At 39.4% G+C, this 7,213-nt stretch overlaps 1 pseudogene; it reads right to left on the bottom strand.

The window, feature by feature from the left end:
* Positions 1 to 5,949: 5,949 nt before the first annotated feature.
* On the bottom strand, positions 5,950 to 6,421 carry LOC106968267 (60S ribosomal protein L29-like; annotated as a pseudogene).
* Between the last annotated feature and the right edge of the window lie 792 nt (positions 6,422 to 7,213).

The following is a 7,213-nucleotide window of genomic DNA, read 5'->3' as shown; positions in this document are numbered from 1 at the left end:
AAAGTTCACCCATTTTCCAAAAAGGCATCAGATTCTGGTCTATAGACGAGGTAGAACACGTCTTTGCCTTTAGGTTCCCTAAGACATCTTACCTATGAGGGGCCCTACTTCCCAACATGTGCTCCAAGACACAGGAAATTTTTCTTCCCTTTTGAACAGAATAGAGTGACTTAGGAAGAAGCTTCAACAAACAAAAACAGAAAGCAAACATGCACATGCATGTTAGACAGCTAAAAACATGGAGCGAGTGGATCTCAGATCCAAGAGACACTTACCCTCAGTCTCCAGGGTTGGGGAGAAAGCAGGGAGCTCAGTGAGCTCTGTGGGTACCGGCATCTGTTTCGTCACCAGCCTCAGAGTCTTTGGGGGATCTTCTTTGGATCCATGAGATCTCAAAAGTTCAGAAATAACAGAAGTAAATCCATTTAACCATTGAAATAATAATTAGTAAAAGTTTACTGTTGACAAAACAATGAGACGGTTTGCAAACCAGGGGCCCTTAAACCAGAACATGGAATGAGGCTCAGGGATATGTTGTTATAAAGCAGCTTATATTGTGAGAAAGCAGGCTGTTTATTCTTTACAGTGATGGGTTACAGTATTAGAATTTTCCAAAATGACAGGTAATTGGTCAGTGGTGATCTCATATCAACCTTTGGAAACAGTTCATAAGCAAGAAATGACCCAGGTCAAGTTAGTCTTGGAAAATAAGTAGATTAAGCCATAACTAAATTAAATAAATTTAGTCATAACTAAATTGGTTTTGTCTGCTCAGAGAATTTTCAAGGCTGGTCTCCATTTGTTTTTGATTTTAACATGTACATACCTAAATTATCTTTAATGAATCATCTAGGTAAGCAAATGAGGGGGTGTAGAAAAGGAGCATTTAAGTAAATAATTATACTGAAAACATGTGCTTTGTCAAGCATTTTATTAATGCATCATAAAAATTTTCTGAGAACATATGTGAATTCATAAAACCTGTCAGGGGAGATGGATGCTCTTTAAAAAAAGCTTGTGCAATTATCACTGAGTGTGGCGTTTCCTGAGTAATGGAAAAATAACTGTACAAATATTAGTGTGGCCAAACAAAACCCAGTTTGAACAGGACAGGAAACCATAGCAACTCATCTTTTTCACTCTGAAATAACAGAAGAAATTGTAACCTGACAATGATCTCAGAACAACATATTTCTGCCTAAGCATTGTTTAATTTTATATTATTTATGCTCAGTAGAATTATTCAGTTACAGTATACATTTTCTAAAAGTTTTTCCCTCAGAGTTTTATGGAAAAAGGGAAAGATATGTGGTTTATTTTATGACTTCTGATAGGAAAGTGCATATTTTAGGACTAATACTTTCCCCCCAGGAGTAACTCAGGTTCTGTGTAATAAAAAATTGGAAAAAAAGGAAAAGATAGATTTATATAAGCTGCTAGGAAATCAAGTTGTCAGGGCATAATTTGGGTTTTTTTTAAATATGAAATTTATTGTCAAATTGGTTTCCATACAACACCCAGTGCTCATCCCAACAGGTGCTCTCCTCAATACCATCACCCACCCTCCCCTCCCTCCCACCCCCCATCAACTCTCAGTTTGTTCTCAGTTTTTAAGAGTCTCTTATGTTTTGGCTCCCTCCCTCTCTCTAACCTTTCTTTTTTTTTTCCTTCCCCTCCCCCATGGTCTTCTGGTAAGTTTCTCAGGATCCACATAAGAGTGAAAACATATGTATATGTTTCTCTTTATAAAGAAATGAAAAAACATTCCGTGCTTATGGATTGGAAGAATAAATATTGTTAAAGTGTCAGTACTACCCAAAGCTATCTACACATTCAATGCAATCCCAATTTGGGGCGTTTTTAAGCCCACTTGGAGAAGGTAGTGTAACTTCTCAAGTCATATCAGAAAATCATGTTATAAGCCAGAGCCTGTTCCAAATGCTTTTTTAGCTCAAATGAACATACAAAACTTCACATTTGCCCTTGTGAAGATCTCTGAGAGTAAGCTCCCACTGCCTTTGGTCCAAGAAAATGGTCTTGGTTCTCAGGGTGAGAAGGTGCTGTCCCCTTGAATGGCATAGCTTCAGAGAGTAAGTACTCTTGTGACCCTGTAAGTCTTTGAGGCAGGGTTTTCTCCAATCACCTCCTCAATTAAAGCAGCTCCAAATTTTCATAGTCTGTTTTCTAAGCTTTGGTTTAAATAAAGGCTTCTGACCAAAATATATGTAACTATTGAACCAGTTAATGGCCAACAGCTACCATTTTCTTGCCTTCTTTCCCCTAGAAACCTTCCCTTGAAAGGAAGTACTAACATATATTTTTGATGAACCCCTGTATAAAGATACTCTTTTATTTATTTTATTTAAAGTTGAATTAAAACATTTTTAGAAATATACTGTAAAATAAAAATCTAAAAGATGAGAGATATTTTTACGACTTCTTACAGAAGTTAGCACACACAGACTTACTTAGTCCTTTCTAAATGAGTATGTATGGGCAGGAGGGTGAGGGTTTGTTGTTTCAGCCTTCATTTATATCCATTTAAATATTTCAGGATCAAGCCTAACATGGCTAGGAAAAAAAGCAAGTCCTTATTGTATTATGCATAGAGATTAAGCTTTAATACACCATATGTGCTGCAACTTTTAATAAGATTTATACTTTTATTTTTATTATTTTTTTATATTCATGAAAATAGTTTTAATTTTGTAAACCTCCCGAAAAGGTATGGGGGACCCTCAAGACTCTCTGGGCCATACTTTAAAAAAACCTTTTTCTTTATACAAAATACCTTCACAAACAAATCTCATTTGACTCACAGAAACCCTTGGAATTGGGCATTTTTAAACAGATGAGGAATCGAGAGAGGAATCACATGGATTCCTGTCTTTAGAGTCTGAGTCCAGGACTCCATTCCACATATGCACCATATCAACTCTGAAAAGCTTCTCAACCACCCGCCTTTTGCCAGAGCAACAGCCTGGGAATACTCAAAGATTTTTTTTTTTTTTAACACAATAATTAGGATAGCTAATATATTAACTCTAGAATGTGGTAGAAAAACAGAGATCCTGAGACTTAGGGAAAACAGAGCATGACATAGCAGAGATAAGCTCAGGTCCTAGCAGGCAGGAGCCCCAACTTCTAGATGCCAACTTCTTCAAGTATTGTGTGACTTGAGATGAGTTTCTGTACCTCTCTGGGCACCAGGACTGCATCATCTGCGGAATGGAATGATGTTATCTTACATGCCTAAAGTCATGGTCCCTGCTGGTGGAAGGGCTGTCATTTACCAAAACTTCCTTCCAGTCATTTGGAAGGTAGGAATACAACACAGCTGAAATGGACTCTCATTTTGAAAGTATAGTTCCTCTAATCCATCCTTTTTCTCTAGAGGAATATTTGGAGATTGGTATTTATTGAAACCTATTTCATTCACCTTTCTTGTACTCTCTTCAGCCCTTTTTAAAAAACGATTTATTGGCAAGTTGTGGGGAATAAGCTTAGGAATTCCGAGTCTGCACCAATGGGTTAACAAGGCATAAATAATTAGAAATCCACAGGATGTTCACACCCAAGTTTGGGTAAACAAGATTAGGAAATAGGTATAGGTAAGACAGGGCAAAGGCCCCAGTATAGGGCAAAGGTATATGAGGTAAACAAGATTAAGTATTCAGGGCAGAAATGACCCCCAACTTTGTACTATAGCAGAAAGCTGCTTTCACAGGAAGGAGGGACCAAATTAGGTAAACAGATAAATAGGGCTATATACTGCTCTGGGTGAAGTTGCCCAGAGAGGAGCTAATTAGCAGAAGAAAGGTGCCTTGTTGACCCTGACATAGCTTGCTCTGTCTTTCTTATCCCCTAGACCAGTTTAGGTACACAGAGGTGGTGCCTCAAGTCTGCTGTAAACAACCTTCTGCTCAGCGCCAGGATTTTGTTTTGTATTAACCCAAACCCCTAACACAGCATATTTTCAAAACCACCTTTCACTCACGCCCACGAGTTAATGTTTACAGTTTCATTGTCTTTTTGTGCATGTCCATCATGCTTGTAAGCCTTCTGACCCTGAAAAAAATGGAGCAAGGACCCTTAATTAGGGGTCTTGTCTTCTCCCAGACCTCAGCCTCTCTCGCTTTTTAATCCTGCATCCTCCTTTCTTGGTGGACAAGAAAGAACTCCAGACCCAGAGTCTATGACAGCAAGTTAGCTAACATACAGTGTAAATGGTGTAGCCTTGGCTTCGGGAGTTGATTGCCATGATTCATCACTTACACATAACACCCAGTGCTCATCCCAACAAGTGCCCTCCTCATTGCCCATCACCCATTTTCCCTGACCCCCACCCCCCCATCAGCCCTCAGTTTGTTCTCTGTATTTAAGAATCTCTTATGGGTTTGCCTCCTCTCTGTAACTTATTTTTCCTTCCCGTCCACCATAGTCTTCTGTTAAGTTTCTCAAATTCTACATATGAGTGAAAATATATGATATCTGTCTTTCTCTCACTGACTTATTTCACTTAGCATAATACCCTCCAGTTCCATCCACGTTGTTGCAAATGGCAAGATTTCATTTTTTCTCATTGCCAAGTAGTATTCCATTTGTGTGTATGTGTACACACAACATCTTCTTTATCCATTCATCATTTGTTGGACATTTGGACTCTTTCCATAATTTGGCTTTTAAAATGCTTGCCTTAGGGAGGGCACTTGTGATGAGCAATGGGTGTTGTATGTAGGCGATGAATCACTCAATTCTTCTCCTGAAACTAATATTACACTTTATGTTAACTAATTGGAATTTCAATAAAAAGTCAGAAAGAAAAAAAAACCTGAAAGGGGCACCTGGGTGGCTCAGTTGGCTGAGCGTCAGACTTCAGCTCTGGTCGTGATCTTGTGGTTCATGAGTTCCAGCCCCGCATCGGGCTGCCTGGTGTTAGCCCAGAGCCTGCTTCAGATCCCCTGTTCCCCTCTCTCTCTTCCCCTACCCTGCTTGCACTCTCTCCCTCTCAAAAATAAACATTAAAAAAACAAAATTATTTGTCTTATTTTGTTAAGAAAATGACATTCAATGTGGAGAAAATGGCAAAAAATGGGAAATGGTGAGACAGCCTAACACTTGGTGAGTGTGTACCATTATGCTTGTATGTCTAGGGCAGAGGGTTCATATGAGGAACTAGTAAGGTAGAAGATTAGAAAGAGTTCAGAGACAAATTGTGAAATCATTGACTTGCGAAATTAGAAAAATCTGAAAGGTCATTTATGTATACCTTTTCTCTGATGCACAAACTCCTTCTCCAGCAACACTAATAAGCAACCAGAGTCCCCTGCAGCTCCCATGTCAGTGAACGCATGACCTCAAAGGCAACCCATCTCATTGTTTTACAGCTCTAAGGACCAACACTTCTTCTTGGTGTCAGAACTGTAACCTCCGTCATCAGTCTTTTTTTGCCTCTGGAATGCCAAAGAATCTATTTTCTCTGTCAGTTCTTTCGAATGTTAAAAATCATTAAAAACAGTATTCTGGTATACTTTTTGTGTGATTTACAGCAGTCACATTCCATAAGCTATGACAGCTTGCTCTTTGCCCAGAAGAGAGCTATATATTCTTAATAGTAACAAACACGTGTGTATTTCTTATTATGTGTCTGGTGCTCTAATTTACATATGCTAATTTATCATTCCTCATAAACTCCCTATGAGGTAGGTACTATTATTATGACCTTTTTTTCAAATGAGGAAACTGAGGTACACAGAGGTTAAGTGATTTATCCAAGGTTACATAGACACTGAGCAACAGAGCCAGACCTTCAAGATACCAAACCCTGGTATGAATGACTTTTTTTTTTTTTTGACAGATCCTACCGCTGGATTATTTGTACAAGTAACATAAAGGGACACTGGCCCCATGCAGACAGAGCCTAGGGGTTGCACCAGTCCTGTTCTCACGTCAGCTCCAGTATAGAATGGCCTTCGTGGGCACCTGGGCACCTTGGGGAGACTGAGCCACGGTAGGAGCTGGAGCCAGAGTCGCAGCTGCAGCCGGGACTTTGATTTGAGTCTCGGCCTTGGCCTTTGGTCGGAGGAGCCTGAGACACTTGGCAATACAGGTACGAACATGTTTCCCAAACTTGAGGTGAGTGATGTAGGCAAGTCTATTGAGCTTGCACCTGCCGCCCTTTAGGATCTTGGGCTGGACAAGGGCACTGATAGCCTCAGCACGTGCATTCATGGCCATGGCAGGGTTGGTCTACATCTTCTTCAGGCCCTTCTTGTTGTGCTTCTGGGTGAAGTGCATGTTCATCAGGAACTTGAAGCCTACCCCCTTAAGAGATTCATATCTTTGTGACCGGGGTTCTTGATGCTGTTTCTGTGCTGTTTTCGTGACTGGCTGTGCATGGGTGGTTCTTGGACATGACCATGTCTGTCCTGGAGCGTTGGCTCCCAAAGTGCTTCAGGGATGAAGGGAAAGAGGATAACTTCTTCAGTAACCCATTTCCAGTATCTTTGCATTCGAAGAAGGAATGGGGGGCAGTTAAAGTAAAATGCTAAAACCAGAAAATTCCATCCATGGATTATCAGAAATTGGCCTTAGAGCTCTGTTTGCTACTTCCAGGTTATTTAGCAATGAATCCAGTTCTTTTGTTTTGTATATGACTCCTCATGACTTTGTTCCTTGAACTCATATTTTTGTTTAATTTCTTAAACCCAATTCCAGAGTAATAGAGTTGGGAGTGCTGCTTTACTATGTTTTATGCATCTTGTGCATTAGTCTCTCCATCATCTTTTTTTTTTCAAAATCAGCAATTAAATATTTAAATTATGTGAAAATCACCAAATCTTAGTAGTTTCATTTTAGGAAATGGTAATGCATTGGAGAATAGTGTGTTCTTTTTCCAAATATGTCTGAGTCAGTTTTAATTCTTACATTTATAGTTGGCATACCTAACTCTGCAGTTTCATCCTTTGCTCAAGAGATGATGTCACCATGGATTGCCATTTATTGTTATAATTCCTTAATGTACATTGGAGGCCACCTTGAGGTTTGAGTCTTCTTCGAAATCCCAGTGTATCTATGTACTAAGATAGGTTCCAAAAGGTAGAAAATCTTCTGCATTGAAATAAGTAACTTGTCTATCTTAAGAAAGATTCTACCCCCTTAAATTCAAAGAAGGTACAGTGGGTTTACTGCCCACAGTTGGGTGTGTATATAT

The sequence above is a fragment of the Acinonyx jubatus genome, chromosome X (genome assembly GCF_027475565.1).
Source record: "Acinonyx jubatus isolate Ajub_Pintada_27869175 chromosome X, VMU_Ajub_asm_v1.0, whole genome shotgun sequence".
Classification (NCBI taxonomy): domain Eukaryota; kingdom Metazoa; phylum Chordata; class Mammalia; order Carnivora; family Felidae; genus Acinonyx; species Acinonyx jubatus.
The sequence above is the reverse complement of the archived record's forward strand: the minus strand, read 5'-3'. Positions and strand labels throughout refer to the sequence as shown.